This window comes from Papaver somniferum, chromosome 7 (assembly GCF_003573695.1).
Source record: "Papaver somniferum cultivar HN1 chromosome 7, ASM357369v1, whole genome shotgun sequence".
In the NCBI taxonomy this organism is placed as follows: Eukaryota; Viridiplantae; Streptophyta; class Magnoliopsida; order Ranunculales; family Papaveraceae; genus Papaver; species Papaver somniferum.
The window spans coordinates 178,651,492-178,677,091 of record NC_039364.1 but is presented as its reverse complement, the minus strand read 5'-3'; the positions used below and the strand labels follow the sequence as shown (position 1 = coordinate 178,677,091).

The window sequence follows — 25,600 nt, the reverse complement described above, 5'->3', positions numbered from 1 at the left end:
AAATTACTTCTCAACAAAGCACAAACAAGGAGTCCAAGTCTGATTCGGAAACTGAGATCAATGATTTGGGAATTCGAGTTAGAAAGGGATTCTCCCCAGTTATACTTAAACGGAATTCTGATAGGATTCCTGATGTTAGTAATAACTCAAAGAATATAGTTTCTTAATGCATGTGCTCTATTGGAATATCAATGGGGTGGCAAAGGTGGAGGCTGGGCAGAAGTTACGTGAATTAGTTCATGACCTGAAGCCGGAGATTATTTGTGTTGCTGAGCCAAAGATTAAGTTCTATGATAAGGTAATTTGTAAGTTAAATTTATCTGGTTTTATGAGGAAGGTTGTTCATAATTCTTCTATGCATAATATTGGGAATATTTGGATACTGTGGAGTGCTAATATTGAAGAGCCAGTGGTGGTTAATATGTCTAGACAAGCAATTACTGTTAGAACTGAGGGGGTTTTAATCTCTTTTTTTCATGCTAGTTATATTCAAGTTTTTCGAAGAAGATTATGGTCTCAACTTTCAGCTGTGGATACTACAACTCCTTGGCTGATAATGGGAGATTTCAACTGTGTTTTTCGTCATGATGAAAAGAAGGGATGCCGTGAGGTTCGTGTCTCTTGTATTAATGAGTTTTCTGACTGGATGGAGGATAATGATCTTTTTGAAGCAGATTCTTTGGGGTCTAAGTTTACTTGGACTAATGGTCAATCTGGTGTTAGTAGAATTCTTAGTAAATTGGATCGTGCTATTATCAATGAGCCTTGGTTATCTAAGTTTTCGAATTGGCGGTGTAAAGCTCTTCCTAGGGAAGTTTCTGATCATTCAACGCTTATTGGGTTTCATTTCCTTGCTCCGAGGCCTAGGCGTACTCCTTTTCGTTTCCAAAAAATGTGGTTTTCTCATCCTGATTTTTTGAAGATGGTGGAAGATTCTTGGAAGACTCCGGTTTATGGTAATTTGGATTTTATTTTTCCTTATAAATTGAAAAGGTTGAAGGAGGCAATCAAATTGTGGAATCAAACGGTCTTTGGGAATGTTAATGCTAGGCTGAAACAAGCTCAACTTAAGTTTGAAGTGGCTTGTAGGAATTCTGATGAGGATCCTTTTAATACTTCTAAGTTGAATATTATGAAGGATTCTCTGGTGGCGGTTCAAGATGTTCGTATGCAACATCTTACTATGTTGAAACAAAAGGCTCGTAATAGGTGGATTTTGGAGGGTTCTAGTAACACTTATTTTTTTCACAGCAATATAAACATTCGAAGGAGCGCAAATACAATCTCGGAGTTGGTTACTGAAGATGGTGTGACTATCTCGGAGCCTATCCAGCTTCGTGACCATGTGGTTTCATATTATGAGTCGAAGTTCAATGGAGTGGAGCTTCCTATTAAGGATAATGTCTTTGACTATGAGCATGAGTCTATTTCTTTGATTGAAAGGCAGATGTTGGATGCCATTCCTTCTTTGGATGAAATTAAATCAGCAGTGTTTGATTTAGGAGCGGATATTGCTCCTGGACCAGATGGTTTCTCAGGGTGTTTTTATAGACATTGTTGGGATATAATTCAGCAGGATCTTCATTCGGCTATTTTTCATGCTTGGACTTCTAAGTCCATTCCGAAGGGTTCGAATTCTAGCCTAATTATTTTGATTGCTAAGGTTAGAGGTGCGGATAGCTTGAGGAAATATAGACCTATTGGTCTAAGCAATTTCTTCTTCAAGATTTTCACTAAAATTCTGGCTACTAGACTTGGTAGGGTGTTGGATAAGTTAGTGTCAGAGGAGCAGGTGGATTTTATGAAAGGTAGGAATATTCATGAGAATATTAGTTTGGCTTCTGAGATGGTGAATGAGCTGCACATCAAAAGGAAGGATGGTAATTTGGGCCTGAAGCTTGATATTTCTCAATCTTTTGATACTGTTAATTGGTCTTTCATTATGGAGGTGTTTAAAAGATATGGTTTTTCTGAGGATTGGTGTTTGTGGATTCAGAGAATTCTGGAGTCAGCGCGCATATCTATTCTTCTTAATGGTAGCCCGGAAGGTTTTTTCAAAATTAATAGAGGGTTGTGTCAGGGGGATCCTCTTTCGCCTCTTATTTTTGTTTTGATTGAGGATGTTCTTAGTAGAAACATCACAAAACTCTTTCAAAACAAGGATATGTCTCAGCTGGTTAGGCGTAATGGTATTGCTCCAACTCATTTATTCTTTGCTGATGATATTATGATTTTTTGCAAGGGAAATATGAAGAGATTGAGAAGTTTGGTGAAGTTGCTAGATTCTTATCAGCAAGCTTTATGTCAGCGTGTTTGTAGAGAGAAGAGCAAAATTTACTTTGGTGGTGTCTCTTTGAGTAGACGTCATACCATTGCTGCTTTTCTAGGGATGGAAGTTACGCATTTTCCTGATCGTTATTTGGGGGTGAAAGTTATGCCTGGTGCGGTGAGATATCATATTAGCAATGTGGTGGATAAGCTTAAAGAGCAACTTTCGGTTCTGAAAGGTAAGATGCTTTCTTTTCAAGACAGAGTTGTTCTAGTTAAAAATGTTCTTTCGAGTTATTCCATTCATAATATGTCTGTGTATAAGTGGCCGGTGAAATTCATTCAGCAAAGTGAGCGTGTGATCCGTAATTTCCTTTGGTCGGGTGATTCAAATCTTTCTAGAGCTTTTGTGGTTGGTTTTGATAAACTGTGCAGTCCTGTGGAGGAGGGTGGTCTTGGAATCACTAGTTTAAAAACTATGAACAAGGCTTTGCTTATGAAGCTTTGGTGGTCTATTAAATCTTCTTCTAAGAAGTGGGCTCGTTTTTTGGAGTCTAAATTCACTTGCAGGGATGGGCGTCTCAAGATGGCTGGTGTAAAATCTTCTATTCTTCCTGGAATTCGTTGGGTTCATAAGGAAGTTGTGAATAATACAAAATGCATCATTGGAGATGGTAGGAATACGTCTCTTTTCTATGATGTGTGGTATGGAAGTGAGACTTTGGCAAGTGTTCTTAATCGTTCAGACTTGGACAGATCAGGTCGGGTTTGTGATATTATTTCACATGGTAATTGGCTGTTGCAAGGAGCTCACTTGCAAGATCTTGTAAGTGCTGGTGTGGTTATGGAGAATTTGCCAACGCTTTGTAGTGGGAGGGACAAGAGATTTGGATGCCTGATATGAAGGGTGTGTTTTCAGTTAAGTCAGCTAGAGAATTGATTAGAAAGAAGTTCCCTACTATGAAAGAAGCTTCGCTATTGTGGAGGAAAGTTGTGCATCCTTCTTTGGCGGCTCAGAATTGGAAGTTTGTTCGGGGAGCGTGTGCAACTCTTGATAAAGTTCGCAGCAGGTTTAAGATTCAATTGGCTTCTAGGTGCAGCGTTTGTCAAATTGAAGAGGAGACACTTCAGCACGTCCTCTGGAGCTGTAGTTTTGCGCAAAAAGCTTGGAACTGGATAGCAGGTATTTTCAATATAAAACCTTATTATGATTTGATCACGTCTTACAATGGAGCTAGGCTTCAAAGTGGCATTGTTAGGGATTTGTGGCTGGTAGCAAATTTGGTTGTGCGATCTGAACTTTGGTTCACTAGAAATAAGAAGGTATATGAGAAGAAAGTTCCTTGCTGGTCCTTTTTCCAAAAACGAGTGTTCAATTTGATGCATGAATACTCAGTTAGAATGAAGAGTTTTATGTTCAATACGGTAGCAGATTTGAGAATTTGGATTTCTTTCGTGTTAAGCATAGGAAAGTGAAGATTTCAGATCCAAAGGAGTGTTATTGGACGCCTCCTAATAACAATGAATTGTGTTGTGTACTGATGGTGCCTCAAGAGGAAACCCGGGAGTGGCAGGGGCTGGTGTTGTGGCTAGAAATGCGAGTTCGGAAGTGGTAGGGGCATGTGTATTGGCTTAGGAATTGCGACTAACTATATGGCTGAGTTATATGGTATTATTGTTGGTCTTGAATGGGCAATTCAATGGGGTTATGATCGTTTGTTGATTAGATCAGACTCTTCTTCGGTGCTGAAGGCTTTGGAGGAGGATAATGTTCCATGGTTTGCTACACAAAGATGGCTGAATGCTAAGGGTTTATATGGTGCTATTCGGTTTGAACACACTTTTCGTGAAGCAAATTTTGCTGCGGATGGAATGGCTAAGCGTGGTTGTTTGTTAGAAGAAGGAGTAGGTATTCACTTTGAGGGAAGACCAGATTTCTTAAGTTCAATTGAGTTTCCAAATGTAATTTATTATCGTTTTAAATAGTTTGTGTGAGTTTTTGGGGTTTCTATGACCTCTTTTCTCCTAAACTATCTTGTAAATATCGTTTCTTGCAATATAATTTTTTGACTTATCAAAAAAAAAAAAAAAAAAGAGAATATAAAGGCATAAAGGGCATATGATACGTTATGGAATATGGAAGTATGTGGAAAAAATTACTCAGGAACATGATGAGATGTTAATTGGAACATGAATGAAAACCCAATGAAAAGCACCTACCTGTGCGTTACATACAATAAAAACCTAATTTATGATCTTTTTCTTTTTTAAGCCACGAAATCAATACACAGGTCTTTTCCCCTTCAAAAGAAAAAAAAAAGAAGAAAAGAATCAATACACAGAGCATGGGACGACCAACCATTGGATTAACCAATCCAATACATTATTCTAGGAGGGGAGGGAAGATCTCAACTAGTAGTTAGAATTTCCTATTTATCCTGTACGATGGGTGACACATCAAACATTACTGTTGTATAAGCATTGATGAAAATCATAACTATATGCTTTTCAATTTTTCGGACCAGGGATCACCTTGAGTATCAAGGAATATATTTGAACAATAAATGATATGAGTTAATGCTCATGTTAAAAGTATGTTGACATCTTTACACAACAAACCCTAATTCTGAATCTACACAAGTTCATGAAGAAAATATGTAAATCATGGAAAATCGGATTTGCATCTTGGAATCATAACTACCACACTTCCAAACAAGTTTAAAATTGGTTCTACCAAAATTCCAAGACTACTATGTGATCGGTCATATCAAGTCACAATGGTTATTTGTGATCAGTCCTACCAAGTCACGTACATGGGTTCAGATCGGTTATACCAATCACATGGATCGGCTCTACCTATACATGGTACCTACTTTTGGTCGGTCACACCAGTCACTAGGATTGGTCATACCAATTACAAAGATCGGTTCCATCTACGCATGGTATCTACTTGTGATCGGTCATACCAATCACTATGGTCGCTCGTACCAATTACAAGGATCAGTCACACAAACTCTTATGATCGGTCACACCAATTACCAGAATCGGTCACACCAATTACAAGGATCGATCATACCATCTCATGGTGATTAGTTAGGATCGGTTACACCAATTACCAGAACCGTTCATACCAAATCATAAGTCTAGGTATTGTGATCGGTTATACCAAGATACATAACCTGAGTTAAGATCGGTTCTACCAACTCACACATATTGGTCATCCAAAGAGTATGCAATGAATAGCCGGACCAATATACCTATTGATTTCCCTTTCAATTCATGAAACAAGTTCACGAACTTACTTTCTTTAAACAAATGTAAAACATCGTTTCCAAGGATGAAACCTTCACCATAAACCCATACATATACAAGATTATGTCGATATCATATGTACGAAGTTCAAAAGATAAGCGTTATACTTCGTAATTGAAAAGACGAGGGTACCCAAATATACCTCAATCTAAAACTTTTCCACCTATAAGTCCTTTCTCCGAAAGTGATTTTCTATGGACTGAGTCGAGACAATACAACTAATCGGTTCACACTTAGTGTGATCGTCTATGGATACGAGATCGAGACAATACGACAACAAGATAACTTGCGTGATTGACTATGGATACAAGATCGATACAATACAACAACGAAGTATGATTACTTAATAATAGGTTCAGACTTAACCAAACACGATAGGATTGCTATCAAGTAAATAAGAATTAACGTTTGTGTATTTTACTTCTAATTATAATAAAAACAATTATAATTGCGAAAATAGAAAAGTAAAAGACACAACAAGATTTTGTTAATGAGGAAACCACAAATGCAGAAAAACCCCGGGACCTTGTCCAGAATTGAATACTCTCAGAATTAAGCCGTTATACAAAATCTAAACCAACTTCGTATAGTTGAGACCAAGCAACTAAACCTATAGTTCACCTAGTTTCCTCAGTATCCCTGCGCCCCCAACTTGCAATAAGTCACGCACTTGGAACAAGTCCTTTGGTTCGTATTCCAAACAGTAAAAGAACAACAAATATGTTCTGTAACAACTCTTTTGAAACAACGTGATATGAGTTTGACAAAAGGCTCTTAGGTTTATCCCAATAAACTCCTTTGTCAGGTTCTTAGATCAACCTATTCAACAACTACCAAAGTAATTGTTTAGACTATGCAATCAATACTATTAATCACAAAGAAATGTATTGATGCCGATCTACTCAACTAATCAATCAAGGTTATCACAAAGATAAACCTATTATAGTTGGATCCCCAGCCGATCAAGTTTTGTGCACACCAAAGATTATGAACTCAAATAAGAAATCTCATTTTCTTCAAATCTTCTTAGATCTTCAATAAACACCTGTACACAAACAACTTGAATCTCACACACAGAACGGAGTCTGTTAACGATGAATTATCACAAGACATCTTTAGATCTACATACAGTTCTAAAGATCCCCGTCGATACTTCGATCTAGCTCGAGTGAATCTCAGAAGAGAAGATTCTCAAGCATAAACAAACTAGGTGCAATCAAAGTTCAACAACCGTTAGTCAATCAAATCAATCGAAAACTAATAATAAACTGCAATTATCTAGTTTCCCACCAACGGTACTCGTAGATCTTCCCAATCCCAAAGAAGTCTTTAAAACGAGCGGTCGTAAGAGATTTCTCCTAATTAGGGTACTTTCCTCTCCGAATAGACGGCTCCACCAATAACAACACAACTAGGTAGTTTTGCTGGCTCTGAGGATTAGTTTGCTCGAAAAATGCAAACTTCAATGTTTGTAGACCAAGGAAGTTTGGACACCAAGGAATTTCCCAATCTGAATATTCTCAAAGATATGCAATAAAGCCAAAAACGGTTTTCATAATTCTTGGAAATGCACTGTCCAAATATTGACCGAAATCTCAGTACAAAAACTCCAATTAGTAAATGCACTTCTTTTGTTGTTGGATTTTTGGTTTTCATACGTACGTAATCATTTTTCTATAAAAAAAACAAACCATTAGTACGAAGACACTCCAGGCAGAGAAAATGGAGTGCTATATACCAGATATTTTAGGACCTTATAACAAATTGAATTACCTCTAAACTTAGGAGCATGTTTGGAAGGATCAAAATCTAATCCAGAAATATGCTGCTTTGGATCTACTACGAACACCTGCAAGGTAGAAAAGGTTAGAATACGGTTCCCTCTTAAATATAGAACCCTAACCATCTAGATCGTAACCTCATGGTATAGGAAATGATCAATTCTTTTGAGTTGTTATCAATAAATCATAAGAAAAGTGATAATGCTAACAATCAACTGGTGTAGAACTATGTGCACATTAATGATCAACATGTGTACAACTATGTGTATATCAACAATCAATAACCAACAGGTGTACAACTATGTTTACGTTAACATTTTACATATGTATAATTATGTATATAAGAATCAACATGTGTACAACAAAAAACCCTTATTAATTATTCAAGATTAATACTCACTATTATTATCATCAATGAAATGAATCGATAGGATATTACATGCTCCAGTTGCGACTATTATTATTATCAATGAAATGAATCGATAGGATATTACATGCTCCAGTTGCGGCACTGCTGACTAACCACTTTCTTGTTGGGTACTTACATATCTTAGCACCTGTCGGTCATATTACTCTGCTAAAAATCCACATCTAAAGATTTTGTACCATATGAGAATCCCCAAGGGTCACATGCACATTTTTAGTGTTTAGTGCCAAAATTTCATATCCGGGAAAGTCATAAAAGGATCATATTACTAGTCAAATCACATCAAAGTAACTACGTTTGAGGTTTTTGTTAATAACCAAGAGGATAAAGGAAAAAAGCAAGGAGTGAGACAGTTGCAGTATAATCCTTGTGAACAGTGAAGTCCAAAAAGAAGTAACAATGATACAAATGGATCCACTACATATGCAAGTTAAGAAGCAAACCAAACTTGTGATGTCAGCATCCACCACTTGTTCCATGTTATCTGTTCTATCAAATAATGCCCATGTATCTTGTGAGGCCTACAAATCTCGGTAAGTTATAGGGCAGTGCTATCCCGCACGGTTGTGCGGGAAAGCTTTATGAGCTAGCGGGTTTCTAGCTATTGGATGGTAACACATAACAAACTACAATTGTTGATGTAAAATGTACAGTTGTCTATGACTATAATTGTAAGAACATTATTTTTAATTGAGAAAAATCAGAACAATCCCTGCGTATTAAAAGACCTTTTTTCCTATTATATCTATGTGAATCATTAAATTGTAGGAGATGAAGTGCTGCTCCTTTAATGGTGAAGGAGAAAGACCGAGAAAGTTACCCATTCTAGTAGTCGATAAACTCAGACGAAGTAGTTCTGCTCTGTTACAAGATTATGTGTTGTTCATTCTTTTTGTTGTTTTCACGATTTTTTCTTTATAATGATCCTTATTTTTCTAATTTGATTATAATTTTGTTACTCGTAATATCAAATCTCTCTCAGTTAGTCTGTTGTACTTGAATCTCAACGACCTGGTAAAAAATACAACAAAAACATCAACATGGTTTCATTAGTTCGATCAAAATCTTAGCTTTAATTTTAATTTTAATTTATGTTTGTTGATTTTTGCAGCGTTGTTTCAATTTTATCATATCATTCAAGAGAAACATATCGAAGAACAATAAATCTTAATTATGAAGATGTGAGGTTATTATGGATCGTGAATTGGCAAATTTGTTAACAATTGAAACTGTTCTAAGAGTGGGAACTTTAAGGAAATTTTTTTAAGCAATTTTAAATCAGTAATATAAACTTTAAAAATTCTCAATTTAAATTTTTTATTGTATATTCTTCTATTCATCTAAGTTAATGATGGAGTAATTAGCAAATAAGAAATAAGTGTAAGCATTTACTAAAAGTTTATGTTCTTTTTGATAGTCATTGACAGTTGTTACTTTGACCAACAAAAACAAAAATATGGTACATCGGACGGCTAGAAGCCCGCTAACTCATAAAGTTTTTCCACACAGCCGTGTGGGATAGCACTGCCCTTTTTATATTACAATGAAAAACACTAAATCTCAGTAACTATGAAATCACTCAATTTAGTCAAATGATTAAGGAATGAACTAAATTGGTTTTAATTTATGTTTTGAATTTTACCTGAACAAGAGCCGAACTGTTGGTGTACCTAGAAATGAAGTCCATAACTCGAAGGCAACAATGAGCCCAAGAGAACATGAATTAATCATCACCTTCTAATAAGTTTAAACCTCTTGCTATAATCCGAAGAGCTTCAATTGTCGAGATAAAAAGTGATCCTAAACAAGTATTTCCAAGGCTTGTTGATAATGCTCTTTGGAAACAAAATCCAGTACTACATTGCATTCCTCTAAGATAATACAATACGATCATCCGGCTAACTGTTATATTCGCAGTTTCGTAATACTTTAGTTGTCCAAGCTAAACTAAGTTTTTTTTTTTTGCTAAACAATAAGAATTTTATGAAACTCAAGAGTTAACCAAAGAATACAAAAAAAGGTCCCCTAGGGAAGAAATTTTGAAATCCATTTTTTATTCTTATGGCTGTACAAGCTAGTAAAATCTAGTAAGACTTGTCAGGATTCTCCAGACCATCCAAAAATGGACGTTTTGTTTCAAATACAAATCTAAACTAAGTACCAATACAATTATAACCAATGGAGGAAAGTGAAAACTCAAAGCTCTGATGATTGCAAAAACCCAAAGAGTAATGTATATGAATCCAAGTCCAAGCATCCAATATGTTGGTTGATTCAAATACCTAAATTTACACGTGTTGTCCAATATAATCAACAAGTGTACTACTATGTACACATTAACAACAACATGTGTACAATAATGTACACATATGTACCCAGATAATGTATACCCAAATGATCATATCTGCAAGCTTAGAATAACAAATAAAGTAACATTATATTATTAAGAACAACTCTTAAACAATGTGAGGATTTGATTAAGTGCTATTGGAGATTATAAGATATTTCTACAACAAGTAGCTAATGTATAGTTGTAAGGAGCATTTAGATTCTCACCTATGGAGCGAAGCCCTCAGTGTGATATTTCTCTTTCTGTAACACAGTGGAAGACACAAACACATGGAAGTAGGAATTCCCGATATTCATAACATTCAGCTTAAAATGATGAAATCAAAGAAACTCAAAAATCAAAACATTTGGAAACTACGAACATACCAGTAGTGGGGTGTTTTTTTCACCTTTTTGTTAGTCATGTCCAAATTAGCTACACCAACACACACCAAATCCAAATAAAATTAAAATTACGAAATACCATTAACAAAGAAATCATATGAATTAATTTACTAGGATATCTTACTTTTCATTCACATCCTCCATGACAGACAGTTAGAGGTAAGAGTACTTTGAGATCAATTCCTGATATAAAATTCAACAAAAAACCCTCAGTTGATCATGAAAACAACAACATTAGATAGTAAAGAGATCACCGAATCCATTATATACGAGAAGAGAGATAGATATGGATCAAACCTACCCGAAATCTGTGCCGTAATATGTTGTTGCAGTGACGACCAATAGAGATAGTACGAGAAATTAAAAAAAAAAGGAGAAAGATGGAAAACCTAAAGCAGAGGTGTTGATGATAAAAATTTAGGTTTTCAAATTGAATCAATTGTTTGTTGATTCTCAGATTTATGTTTGGAGACTGAACTGTTACTGAGAAGAGATTAGGTTTAGGATATGTTATTCGCCATATAGTTGTTTTAGACATAGAAATGAAAACCTAGAAACTGAATTACGAAAAAGTGAAAATGGGTATTATAGGCAGGCAAAATATAAGATTTGGACTAAACCGTTAAAAAGAATTAACTAGTTCAGGATTTGGTAACTTTGGACTTCCTGGTATTAGGCTTGAGGGGACAAGACTAGAGTTTCTAAAGCCCAACTAATATGGGATTAAACGTTAATTTCTACTTGTTCATTAGACTGAAGAAAGAAATAAAACAACTTGTATAAATTGAATCTCCCATCATTTCTTTTGTTTCCATTTCATAAAATGAGGAAATCTGCATATTTACTTCCACAAGCTTTGAAAGCCGCTTGCAATTCAAACCAATAAATCAATTTTAAGCAACCCTAAAAACTATCAATACAAGTAAATCTGATAAACCGATTCTATACATCAAACAAATCAGAAAGACCTCAAAAACCACTATTAAGTTTTATTTGTTTGTTTTAGGCAGCTGCAAGATGGGTTACTTACTTTGATGAGAAGGATGAGGGGAACGATAATCGCTTGAAGTTCTCTAGCTGGAAAGCATGGAAGCAAGGCAGCTTTTAATGCCAGTACGCAATTAATCATATCTTCACCCTGCGGTGGCTATTACACTTGTTCATCAGCAGGCTGTCACTTGGCTCTGGTTCAACATTTTAAGTTGTTTTGTTTAAGGCCACCTGGCATGGCTAAGGACACCTTCCAACTGTCACCTTCTTGCCATCCTTTCTTGTTTTCTTCCGCAAACAAAAAACATTTTAATGTACCTCTATTTTATTGATTAGAATGAATACCCCGCAATATGATAAATTGATGACTCCATCGAAACCGAAGAAGGTGAATGGTGTTTCATGTGCAACTAATTTCACCTAGTATAAGTTTTACTATCTACCAACAACTACCATAGATGATAAAGACACAAATTTGGAGGCTCTACATTGGTACGATACCTAAGAAAATAAAAACTGCATAGGAACCGGATATAAGAAAAAAAATACATGAAAGGGTATAATTTTTTCTCTCATATGGTTAAATCCTTGTTTACTTTTGAGATTCACGAAATCATACCGTATGTATTTAATTATTTGTATTTGATATATTTTTCTGCACACAAAAATTATTATTATGTTGGCCAATTCATTTTCACATCCTTCAACATGACAACATCTGATAATATGGAAGAGAAATCTTGCATGTATGTTTATTTAATTTCAGAAGCTTGTCGGCTTCAGATAATAAGTAGTGAATCCTTCTTATTTCCCTTACATAATACACGGAATAGTGCGACTTGTGAGAAATATATAGTAAGAAGATTAGAGAGTTTGAGTCTTTTATATTTTTATATTATGTTCTCTATAACCTTTAACACGAAGTGATTTCAGTCTGCTTCAAGTTCGAGTAATAAAAGCTTTAGTTTAGTCATCTTTAACGTTTTATCATATGATTTTTGCAATATTTTTTAAGAAATCAATCATTACACAGTATCAAAGTCCAATTGTATCACAACTTTGACAATAATACTATGGTGATATGTATCACTCCCCCTTAGTCAATACTTCATCTCACAATGAAAACCACTCCCCCTTACATAATGATCTGTAAACCATATGTATTTGTAGTGTGATGAACTACACATTAATTCTCCCCCTTTTGTCAATATAAATTGGCAAAGGTACGAAAACTAGTGGGATCATAATGAAATTCTCATAGAGATACTTCATGAATAAAAGAGAACATATCAACTTTGATTCGATGATTTCACATAGTCAAAACTTAGTGTGTTCACAAGGAGTTTATAAAGATACAAGAAAACTCCTAAAATATTCCACAGCCGCACTCCTCACAAAGATTTGGCAATTAAGCACAAGTTAAATTAAGAACTCTCCCCCATATAATGTCATTCCCGAAAGGAACAACAAGGGTGACCTTACTTTCACAAGAAAAAAAGGATTTCTTTGGACATTAACAAATTACATGAAACATGAATTTGTATCCAGAAAAATTAATTAAATTAATCACAAGAAATCCTATGACTAATTTGATCGGAAATGCTCAACATAAGAGAACTTATGGAGCCATACAATACTTTCGCATAGAAGTGGATCAGGCAAAGATCAATACTGCGGAATATTCAAAGATTCATTCTATATTTCATCAATATTTGCATAATGATATCATAGACTTAATCTTTGCAAATCAACAGTTCATCTTATCTTCCATCAATATTTGCATAATGACATAATATGCTTAACTTTTGACATATATGGGACAATCATAGTTCACAGACGCAAACACGCATCCATTAACAAATTTTTTTGCAATATATAAAACCAATAAAGATTAATACTGCAAAATCATCATCCAAATAAACTTTAGAATTTAAATAAATAAATCTAAAAACATTGTTAGATGAAAAACGTTGGCAATATCAATGTGTAATCACAAAATAAGCTATTCCAAACCTTAGTTATCCTTCTTAAAAAATAAGAATAAACTCTCATAAGAAGTTTCCTAGACGAAAATGTAACTCCTAAGAAGAACAAAACTGAAGGTCTTCAGACATATCCAACAACTAGAGATCGAATAAGAACAAGTTCATCAGTTGCTTTCTTCAGTTCATTTTTTCATAAATTCAAGATTTTTTGTTGCAATTTCAAATTGTTCATGTACAACCTCAAAATATCGAAGAATATTTCCTACCAATTGAGATGACATCTGAACTAGAAGTTTTTTTTCATGATCAACTGCATGGAAGCAGGATATGATAACAGGTTTCTCATGAAACTCGAAAACTTTTCCTTCTTCAACTTTGTCTTCCTTTTTGCATCCATCCATTGTGCACGCCACAAAAATTTCAAGAGAAATCTTGAACTTATGGAACGTGTATATACATCAAGGAAAACATTCCATGATATATATATATACATAAACAACATTTTCATTGGGAAACCCTAGAGTTACTTGTTTACGTTCGGTAGGGGACGGGTGCACGAACGTTCGTGATTATGAACCAGGTTCAAAACCAAGGAACTGATGGAGCCTATTTTTTGAAAAACGTTTTATAAAAACAAATTCGAACAGAACATCTTAGATTAGAATAGAGCACAAGATAATTGTTGATAGACAACAAATCAACTGTTATTGAAGGAAAATGAAGTTATTCAAAGTGAACAACAAATAAAAAAAAATTCTCAAGAGTTATTGATCATTGAAAAATAACTGGAGCAAGGCTCAACAGTGAGATGATCAATTTTTTTTTTATTATTAAACTGAAAACAGATACAACAAAGACCACTTTATCAAGAAGAAAAGCTTCTTGAAAATTATGAGCATCCTCACATGATCTAAACGAGATGCTCATTTGTAAGCAGACAAGTTGTAGTTTGACGAGCATATAGCTCATCAGAGGTATTGACATTTCCCCTTTTTCTTTCATGAGTATCATCAGGGAAGTCAATAGAGTTTCAAGAGAATTAACAAGAGGAGGACAAGAGATACCTGAAGCTGCTGCCTTCCTTGCTTTCTTAATGCTGCGCTTGAGTCTGTTTATACTGGTCTTTAGTTCCGAAACACGATTATTGATATGAATATGCTCAGGAACAAATGTAAAACCCCACTTTTTACATAAACATTTAAAAGTAACATGTGTACTTCTTTTCTGGGTGGTGTAATAATTTTATGGGCCTTTTTATGCTATTTCAGCCCACCCATTGATAACCTAGTTATCTATCAGAAAATTTGTCGGTTGGTCTCCAAATAACTATTTATAATAGGGTCCATCCGGAAAAATAATTTAGGGTCCATATTTGTTTAAAATATGGAAAAGACGTATACAACCCTGCTCCAAACGTGCGAGTAGTATCTCATCGTTCTATTAAAGAAAACCCCACATTCTTTTACGAATTACAGAGAAAAGCAAAAAAAACTTCAACCAAACCCTAGGTTTCTTCTATTGATCGATCAAAATTGGAAGAAAGATGGATACGATAATCATCAAAACATAGATCCACAATTGATCTATCAAAAATGAATAAAAAACAGAAACGAGAATCATCAAAACACATATAGGTAGTGAAGAAATCATACGAAATCATCAAAAACTCTATTTGATCATTGTGTTTATCAAAGAAAAAAAAACGTAGGTTACCTGGCTAGATATCAATTAAGCAGTCGGAGAAGAAATCTTTATCTGCATCTGCCCAAAAAAGTTGTGGCAAAAGGTATGACAATGTATTTAGTTCACTTTTGTTTTCTGCTTTTTCTTGACATTAAATGAATAATACATATATATGATGTATTGAAGAAAAAACTCAGTTTATGCTTGAATATCAGTCACCATAACTTGTAATTGGTTTTTGATACCATGATACAACAGTACATATCCGATGTACTCAGAAAAAGCTAGTTCATCAATGCATATAATAGTTTCATTTGCTTTTGACAGTATGAATCCACAGTACATATATGTTGTACTTCATATATGATAGTTTCGATGGATTTCAACAATATGAATCGGCAGTACATATATGATGTACTGTAAAAATAAAACCTAGTTTATTTTGACGAATATGATCTATTACTGCATATTTGGAAGCCTTTTTTGCGTTTGATAGTATGAATCTGCAGTACATAAATGGAACACTGAAAAAAAACCAAGTTTATTTCGATGAATATGATGTATCAATGCATATTTGGAAACCTCGTTTGATTTTAATAGTATAAATCCGCAGTACATATACGGTATACTAAAGAAAAAAAACTAGTTTATTTCGATGAATATGATACATCAGTGCAAATATAAAAGTTTGTTTTGCTTTCGATAGTATGAATCAATAGTACATCTGTTCTACTGAAAAATTATTCAGAAAAGGAGATTTGGAGCTAACCAAGATTATGTATGCACGAAGGTTTAAATTACCTTACCAATATACTTATGTCAAGACAGATGATTTAGCTTCTTACACAAATGCTTTATAAAGGTGTTTCTGTGTGCAGGTTGATAAAGACTTCATGGAAAAAGTTGGATTCAAACCAGTCCATATTGCTTGCACGTTTAGGCTGGGCTTGATGTCAAGTACGAATAACTCTCATTTTTGGATTAAGGAGATGCCGCACTGTCAGCCATATTGCTTGCACGTTTAAAAAACAAACATAAGATGATTTGTTCTATTAAATATTGATTGCACTGTAGAAGAAGCTAGGTCGTTTTATTGATTTTAGTTTGTTTTAGCACTGTGAATTCGAGTGCTATGGCGCTGCACTACGGTAGTAAAATGTTGTAGTACATATCTAGCGTACTGCTTTGGTTTCACTTCGGAACATCATAATCAATCTCTATAAAGTTCCAATTACGTAAGAATTAGTGCATTTAGATTGTTTACTGCTTAAAAAGTGCAGTTGAGCTACATATCTGCTTGAGTGAAATATTTTGGTATATATCTGATATACTGCTTTGATCTTGTTTTCGCAATGTCTGAGAATTGAAAACTGAATCTCTTGTTTAAGCGCCCCTCGACCCACATTAAGAACTATTAATCATTTACGTTGTACAAATCACCACACATTTTGCAGAAAATGAAATCAGGAAATGTACTGGATGTGATTCAACCTAGCATATTGAACTTAAACGGTAATGGGAACAAAGTATCAAAAATTCACTCAATTCAGGCTCTGCAAAAATACATAAAATGTAGAAAACAACATCATTCGTATACATATATGAAATTTATAAATATACAAGTGTGTTTTGTAACCATTAAGTAACTACCCTTTTTTTCCTAGGTAAATACAATACTAGTATTCTGAAAAATCACAATGCACACTAGGAAAAAACATTGAATCATATAAATTTTCCAATATTGCATCGCAGAACTGAGCTAAGAATTTTTCTAGGCTTTGCAGCACCACCTACAAGTAGATGAAGCTTAAATCAATAACAAGGGATTGCAGTTAGCGGGAATCTAGATTTTAGAAGAAAGGAATAAACTTGGTATAATTTACCTTGATGATATCTTTCTGGAACTTGGAGAGGAACCTGTATCACACGACAACCATAGAGATGAGTAGTTAACATCATAAATAGATCGTAGAAGGATACAATGATAAACATAATGACATTGGGACGCATTCAATACACATCTGAATGACATACATTCTAATCATCTGAGACGTCTGCAACAAAGCAACAACATATAAAAATTGAGTACATAAAAAACACACCCTAAGAAACTCACAGTAAATAGAATGCACACTCCCAAAAAATGAAAATACATCAACATCAAAGCTCCAAACAATTTCTTCAATAAAAAACAATTACCGAAAACGTCTATACTCAATGCAGGAGCGCATAAAAAATGAGTACATAAAGAACACATTCTGTGAAACTTAAAAATCCCACTTCTAAAACATATTGTATTATCATCAGATTTGCCTGCTAAAACAACACAAAGCATCTTCGATTGAAAACCGTAGTAGTTATATTAAGTTGTTGTCAGTCAAGCCCTTCACATATAAGATATTACCAAGAGCGCATCTATCTATAGGTAACAAAAAAATAAATGTACACGCACAAAGATGATAAATAATCAACATTATCAATCGGATCCACTCCATTTTGTGACTACCAAAACTTAAAGGAACCCAAAATGAACAAACATAAAAATGCAATTCATTCACAGTAGATCATATTCGAAAAAATCAAGCTTAAGATAAGTCTGTGGTCCACCTATGCTTCCTTAATCACAAACCCACAAATATGAAATCCTAGCCAAACAAGAAATCCCCTGAATATGCAATCAATAACAACAATGTTAGAAACTTATGCGGTGAGTGATGATTAACCTTCCATTTTATCAGCATGAGAAGTACTGGTCTATAATTCCAGCAAACTCTAGTTAGTAATTAGGCATGTAGAAGTATCTTGTCTAGAGGATACTACTGTTAGCTAAATCATTCACAAAGACCACTAACTCACAGGGTTAGACCACCCCTGACAGTAATGAAACTGGTAAGAATGAACCTGTATATGAAGACTTCTCCAAGTACAAATTCAGTAAATATTGAGTTGTTGCTGAACTCTCGGATCCATGTAAAAGGCATTTACGCAGGAACTATCGGGATTATCTCCCCATACCTACCAAGAAAGAAGAAAATGCAACATCAGAGTAGTATAAGAAAGTACTTCAAAAAAATGAGTACATAAAGAACGTACTCTAAGAAACTGACAGTACATAAAAGGCGCACTCCTAAAAATAGAAAAGATATTAACATCATAGCTCCAAACAGTTCCTTCTATAAAAATGTAATTTCCGGAAACATGCGCCTTAATGTAAGAGCACATAAAAAATGAGTACATAAAGAACACATTCTGAGAAACTAAGAGTACTTTAAAACAACGATGGTAAATAATTAGGGGTGTCACAATCTATAATTCAAGTTATATGATGATGTTAGTAACAGGTTAAGTGTTCAACATGGGCATGCATCAAATAATTTTATTGATGTCTATAATTGATGAAAGAAGCACCTTTCATTTTTATCAAATCCAAATCTAGCACCAAAGTAAAATGCAACAGATAGTAGCCAAAGCATTGTTCTGGACTGCAGCCAACTGTAACCAATCTTTTTCTTGCATTTCGTCTCTAGCAAAGTTAATGTCCAGTGTAGGTTTTAGAAGCTCAAGGGGACTTCTTCAGCAGGGAAATTGACCTCTCACTGCTCACTAAGAAACCCATACAAGCACAAGCTTTCCTTCTCTGCATAATACAATAAAAGTTGAGTGATGCAGAACAATTAAAAAAAAAAGAGAATCCAGGAATGATAGCAACAGAGCAGGACAATAAAAAAAGAATCTAGGAATGACAGTACATCAGATATACACTCGATTCTTTATCTCTACATTAATAAAACAACATCCATGGTAAGGATTTTATGTATATAACTAGAAACCTATATCAACTAACAAAAAATAACCGTAATATTGCATAATCATTCTCAGAACATAAAAATGCATTTTTTTTATTGATACATCAAATATACTCTCAATACATGGCACCATAATGATAGTACATAAAATAAGACAGTAAGAACATTGCTTTTAACAACACCATCATGTACTACTACACGTATATATAGTTATGCCACCCATAAGGGCTACAAGGAAGTGAGTTACAATCACAAATTCATTGATTATAAGAAAACTAGAATTGGAGTAAACTTTTTCCAGATATGATTTTTATACTTGGAAGTCTATTGAGAGCGGTGTCAATGAGAAGAAACACTACATTCAGAGAATTCATACATCCCATTCACCACCAAACAGGTGCCACTACTCATGAAATTAACGATATATGAAATTACAAGTTAGTGATTTATGCTACGTAAGGTTCAATAACATCTCAAAAGTAGGGTTCAATACCATCTCAAAAGTACTGCCTTTGACTTCCCTATTACAAATGGAAAATCTTAACACGTTTAGGCGTTTAGAAACCTATCTCAACTAACAAAGAGTAATAATCCTGCATAATCATTTCCAATCTATAAAAGATGTACTTAATTTCTGGAAAGTACATTAAATATACACTCAATTCATTTCCAGATTATAAAGACACTCAATTCATTTCCAGATTAAAAAGATGTACTCAATTCATTTACATTCAATTCATCAAATATCCTGCATAATTATTTCCAGTCCATAAAAGATGTACTTAATTTCTCGGCAGTACATCAAGTATACACTCAATTCACTCAGTCCTTTTTTTTATAATATAAAAAACCTATATTCATTCTGTACATCAACAAACAACATCCCTGATAATCTTAATTTGTAAGTCTATAACTACAAGAATTATCTTTGAATAAACCCAATTTTTTAGAGCATTGCTCGGTCGAACTCGCATGCGTTGCTATCTCAAGCATGTTTGTCAATGTTAGTGATCAAAACTATAAGTCTCGATTTCTAGTCTACTATATCCAAGTCTTGGACTAGGATAGAAAGTGTAGTTGAGCACAAAAACTCCATGGAAATCATTATACAAGACGAATGACTACTCAAGGAACTGGTGGATCTTCATCGACTAAAAGGTATGTGGAGACTTGAACTTATTTGTCACTCAAAAGTCTATCTACTCTATCTCCTATTTTGAGACAAAAGTCGTTTTGCTATATATACTTTCATTATACACATTTGCTATTTCGAGCCTAGTTTATCTTGCCTATCTATTTCTCGAAATATGTGTTGGTAAGCTTTTGCTTTGGCCAAGTTCATCTTTACCTAGTGACGAAAGTCATGATTATGTTTCAATCACTTTGAAAATTGCTCTGACGAAAAATGGTTTGTGAATAACAACTATACAACGTCCTCTGAGAATGTTTCAATGATTCAAATGAGAGTTTAGATTATAAAACCAATGATGGGTATAAGCATTGTGTGGTAACACATATATGTATAAGTCCTTTTTCCTTGAACCGAAGTTTGCGAACTTTGTTGATCAAGAGAACCGGAATAGTGGCGTGAGTTAAGTCCGCGAACTCAGTCCGCGAACTGGCGGAAGTTCTCGACCCGAGAATATCTGCTGGAGTTTGTGAACTCCTTCCGGGAACTTAAGTCTGCGAACTTGAGTTGGTCATATCTAAAAACGATTGTTTGTGAACTTATTCATATTAACTAAGGAATGCTAAATGCAAACCGTCGCTATATAGTTCATGAACCGATTCGAGTGAATCAAATCGTTTTTGCTTCGATTGTGTCTTGTGTAGTTACATAAGATTTCCTTGCAATTGAACAACACTCTAACTAGTTCATTTGAGTCATTTGAACTAGTTATGGTGAAGAAGAACATGGTTGATATGAAAGTGCTCATATGGCTAACCATTGGTTAACTATTGTTGAACCAACAAATGTTCATGTTTGGGTACGGTTACATAAACCCAAAATATTACATTTTATTTGTGTGTAACAAGCTACGTTTTTGATCTAACGGTTGAAAGGTATTTGCTTGAATCTAATCAGGTTTTCATCTAACGGTGAATATTGAATGCTTTGTTACCAAGCTAACATTGATTGCAAACCCTGATTTGAAAGAGTATATAAGGGAGAACTCTAGAAACTAGGAAACCTAATCCCCACACCTTCCGTGTGATACTAGTAGTATTATCTAGAGTCGATTCTCCTTTAACCTTAGGTTTTCTTCTTAAACCAGGTTAACGACTTAAAGACTTCATTGGGATTGTGAAGCCAGACCGATACTACTTTCTCGTAGTTGTGTGATCTGATCTGCTGAATCTATCATGTTGAGTACAATCGTAACGATTGGATTGAGATCTTTATCTCTGATAGGCAAGATAGAAAAGTAGTCACAAACATCTCCGTCTCATCGTTTGTGATTCCACAATATCTTCTTTCGCCGCGTCGATTAAGATTATTATGAGGTGATTGATAATACTAGGCTTTTCTTCGGGAATATAATTCCGGGTTATCAATTAGTTCCTGTTCACCTTGATTTATCAAAAGACGGGACAAAACTTGTAGGTTTATCTGTGGGAGACAGATTTATCTATTCTGTAGACTTTTCTGTGTGATACAAATTTGTTTATTAAAGTCTTCGACTTAGGGTCGTAGAAACTCTTAGTTGTGGGTGAGATCAGCTAAGGGAATCAAGTGCGTAGTATCTTGCTAGGATCAGAGACGTAAGGAGCTCAACTGTACCTTGAATCAGTGTGAGATTGATTGGGGTTCAACTACAGTCCAGACCAAAGTTAGTTTGTAGTAGGCTAATATATGTAGCGTTTTAATACAGTGTGGTGTTCAATCTGGACTAGGTCCCGGGGTTTTTCTGCATTTGTGTTTTCCTCGTTAACAAAATTCTGGTGTCTGTGTTATTTCTATTCCGCATTATATTTTGTTATATAATTGAAATATCACAGGTTGTGCGTTTGAATCAATCAATTGGAAATCCGACCTTTGGTTGTTGATTGATCCTTGAACATTGGTCTTTGGTACCGTTCAAGTGATTTCTCTTGTATTCAATTAGACTCGCAGATTTCTATTTGCTTGAGTAAGAATTGAATCGAGAAAGAGAGATATAACTCTTTGATATACTTTATTAAGATTGAGTCTTATTGATTCTCTTGAAAGTATATTGGAGTTTGTCCATACAGATTGCTAAGCGAAATATTGGGTGTGGTTGTTGTACCCCCGCTTTTTCAATTGGTATCAGAGCATGCAAACACGTTTAAGACCTCACAAGTCTGTGTTTGTAGCGATCTGACTCTATGGACAAAGGTGCTATCTCTATCAACGTACCACCAGTCTTCGATGGCTCTAATTACTTATGGTGGAAAATTGTTATGCGATCTTTTCTTCAAGCACGTGATTTTCAATCATGGGTATATGTTGTTAATGGCTATGATGCTCCCGTTGTGGCTATTGGAAATGTAAACATTCCCAAGAATATTGGTGAATACAGTCCTGCCGAGATACTTGCTGCAAAGCAAAATTCCGATGGTTTGAATGCCATCATACATGCCATTACCCCAAATCTTCAGCACCATGTGTCAAATTGCACTACGTCTAATGAAGATTGAAATATATTAGAAATCGTATTTGAAGGAAATACCAGTCAAAAGGAAGCTAGGCTTCAAAACCTTAATTCTGATTGAGAAAACCTTCATATGGCAGATGAAGAAACATTTGATGAGTTTAATCACAAAGTGTCTGAAATTGTTAATGCATCTTTTGTATTGGGTAAGACTATTCCTGAAAAGAACATTGTGATGAAAATTCTCAGATCGTTGCCATCTAGATACGATTCTAAGAAGCATGCCATCGTTGAGTGAAATAACCTTGATACACTTTCCAGAAACACTCTGATAGGAAAGTTAAAAATTCTCGATCTTGACACAGGCATAACGTTCGCGTTCAACGTTGTGACCAAAACAAGTGCATCCTCTCACTTGTCTTGGGATGATGAATGTTGCTCTAATCATGTTGATCTTGATAAATCACTGATAATCATAAAGATCAAGGATTTGATAAAGAGAAGAAATAGATGTGATGAATATCCATCTTCAGTTAATGCTTCAGATGATTCAATAGAAGACAAGTCTACTTTGGATGTCTCAGATGAGTCTACTACAAATTCTCTCTCCACTTCAATTTCTGATTCAGAACTTGAGTATGACACAGAGTTTCTTGATCTCTTGAATAAAGAGATTCTTCAAGAAAACCTTCACTTAAAGGCCTCCTTGAAGAAAATTGAATCATCACTCCAGGCGAAAATTATTGAGATAGAGCGTCTCAATGACTAGTTCGTCAGAACCATGTCTCTAAAGGAAGAAGAGATTAACACTCTCAAGTATGACCTGCAAAGGTTATCTGGAAGCTCCGACAAAATTGTAGCAATTTTATTTGGTCAGAGATCCTTTGGAAACACTAATGGTTTGGGGTTAAAAAGCAAAACTCAAGGTTCAAAGTTGTCCACTCCGACTATTCAAGGTACAACGACTGTTGATTGTTGTGTTAAACAGGAAGTGTCACATAATGACGAAAAATCCTCAGTAATTTGTTCCTTTTGTGGACATTCGAAGCATGATCAAAATACGTGTTGGAGATTCAAAAAGAGCAATTTCAGAATCACCAAACTTCAAAAGAACATACAGAAAATGAATCTGGATCAGGATAACCAAGCTCTTTTTTTAAAAATCCAGGTCTAGACGAGGTAAGAAATCTGTTTACACAACAACCAGTGATAAGCCACGAAAAACTAAGAGATACGAGCATATGGCTCACTCCGTCACCAACTAATGCAGGTGACGTCTGCATCCTCATTTTTAGCTTGGGAAAAATGAAGTTTGCACTAAAGATGGCTCAAGTTATTGTTTTTGTAAATCTTTTTCTTATGTTTGTTAAGAAAATACTCTCCTAGAAAGATGGAAGACGGATAACTAATCCTTAAAGATTTATTTAATGTCTTTTAGGGTTTTGAGTTCATAAATCCGTTTTTTTTCTCTTGTGACCTCTCTTTCTCAATTCTGTTCAAAAGGTACTGTCTTATGGCTCCTGTGACTAGAGGGATCACAAAAGGGGATGCAGTTGAAGCAGTTAATATGTATCTTTATGAAGGAATCTCTTCCTCAAGAGTAAAGAAAGCGAAGCCGACAATCAATGGAGAAGGTTCTTCCTATAACTTTCTCTTATCTATTTGTCATTATGATAATGATTTTAGAGGCATGGTGAAATATTTCATCAACAAGAGAAATGATTTAAAATCTCAAATCGTTTCCTCTTTGGAAAAGATAACTCACTATGAACAAATGTTGTCTCTAACCAAGAACACCTTGTGTGAACTAAAAAGAGAACTTAGTGAGTTAACTGACATTTCTGAAGACCTAGAGGAATTGAATGATCCTGTAATCAATAGTTTCTTCAATAATGAGAAGGAATTCTCTGTAGATGCTCTGAGAAAGCTCTATTTTGTCTATTTTTTCTGTAGATGCTCTGAGAAAGCTCTATTTTTTTGTTTTGTTTAGAAGAATAACTAGAGTTTGGAATAGCCATTATTGTGACTACACATATCTATGTCCAACGTTTTCATCTTCATGTTTTTAGATTTATTGGTTTAAATTCTAAAATTGTTTGGAAGATGATTTTTCCAGTATTAATCTTTATGGTTTTATATGTTGCAATTTGTTATGGGATATGTGTGTTTGCATCCGTGAACTGTGATTGTCCCATACCTTGTCAAAAGTTAAGTCCTTTATATGTCGATATGCATGTGTTGATAAAAGAAGGAATGAACTTTTGACAATTACAAAAGTTAAGCCTATTATGTCAATTATGATGGAAGATAGGTTAAAATCTTTTGTTTTCAAGGATTATTTCTATTGTATGTCATTGTGCAAATGGTGATGGAAAATAGAATGAATCTTTACTTATTCCACGGTATAAGGTCGATCTCCGATCCACAATTTTTGTGTACATACTGTGTTGTTCCATAAAGTGTCTTATGTTGAGCACAATCGACTGAGTTATTTTTAGCTTAGTTGTTGCTCCGTGAAGTACTTTATATCGAGCATTTACAACTAAATTAATCATTCTCGTTTGGTTATTTAGTTATTGCTCCGTAAGTTTTTTTATGTCGAGCATGACCAATTAAATTCACTACTTTTTGTGGTTAATTTGGTTGTGTATACCGATTAGATTAATTATGGGTTCTCTTGTGATTAATCTAATTGTATACTTTTGGGTCTCCATAAGTTCACTTATGTTGAGCATTTCCGATTAAATTAATCACGAGATCTCTTGTGGTTAATTTAATTGAGTATTTTGGATTCAAATTCATACTCGTATGTGATTTGTTATGTCCAAAGAAATCCTTCTTTTCTTTTGAAATTAAGGTCGGTCTTGTTGTTCTTTCGCGAATGACATATTATGGGGGAGAGTTCTTAATTGAACTTGTGCTTAATTGCCAAATCTTTGTGGGGCGTGCGGTTGTGGAACATTATAAGGGTTATCTTGTATCTTTATAAACTCCTTGATGA

At 34.6% G+C, this 25,600-nt stretch overlaps 1 pseudogene; it reads right to left on the bottom strand.

Annotated features, from left to right (window-relative positions):
• The window catches only part of LOC113295607, a 111,541-nt pseudogene extending 87,653 nt beyond the window's left edge, over nucleotides 1–23,888 (bottom strand).
• Between the last annotated feature and the right edge of the window lie 1,712 nt (nucleotides 23,889–25,600).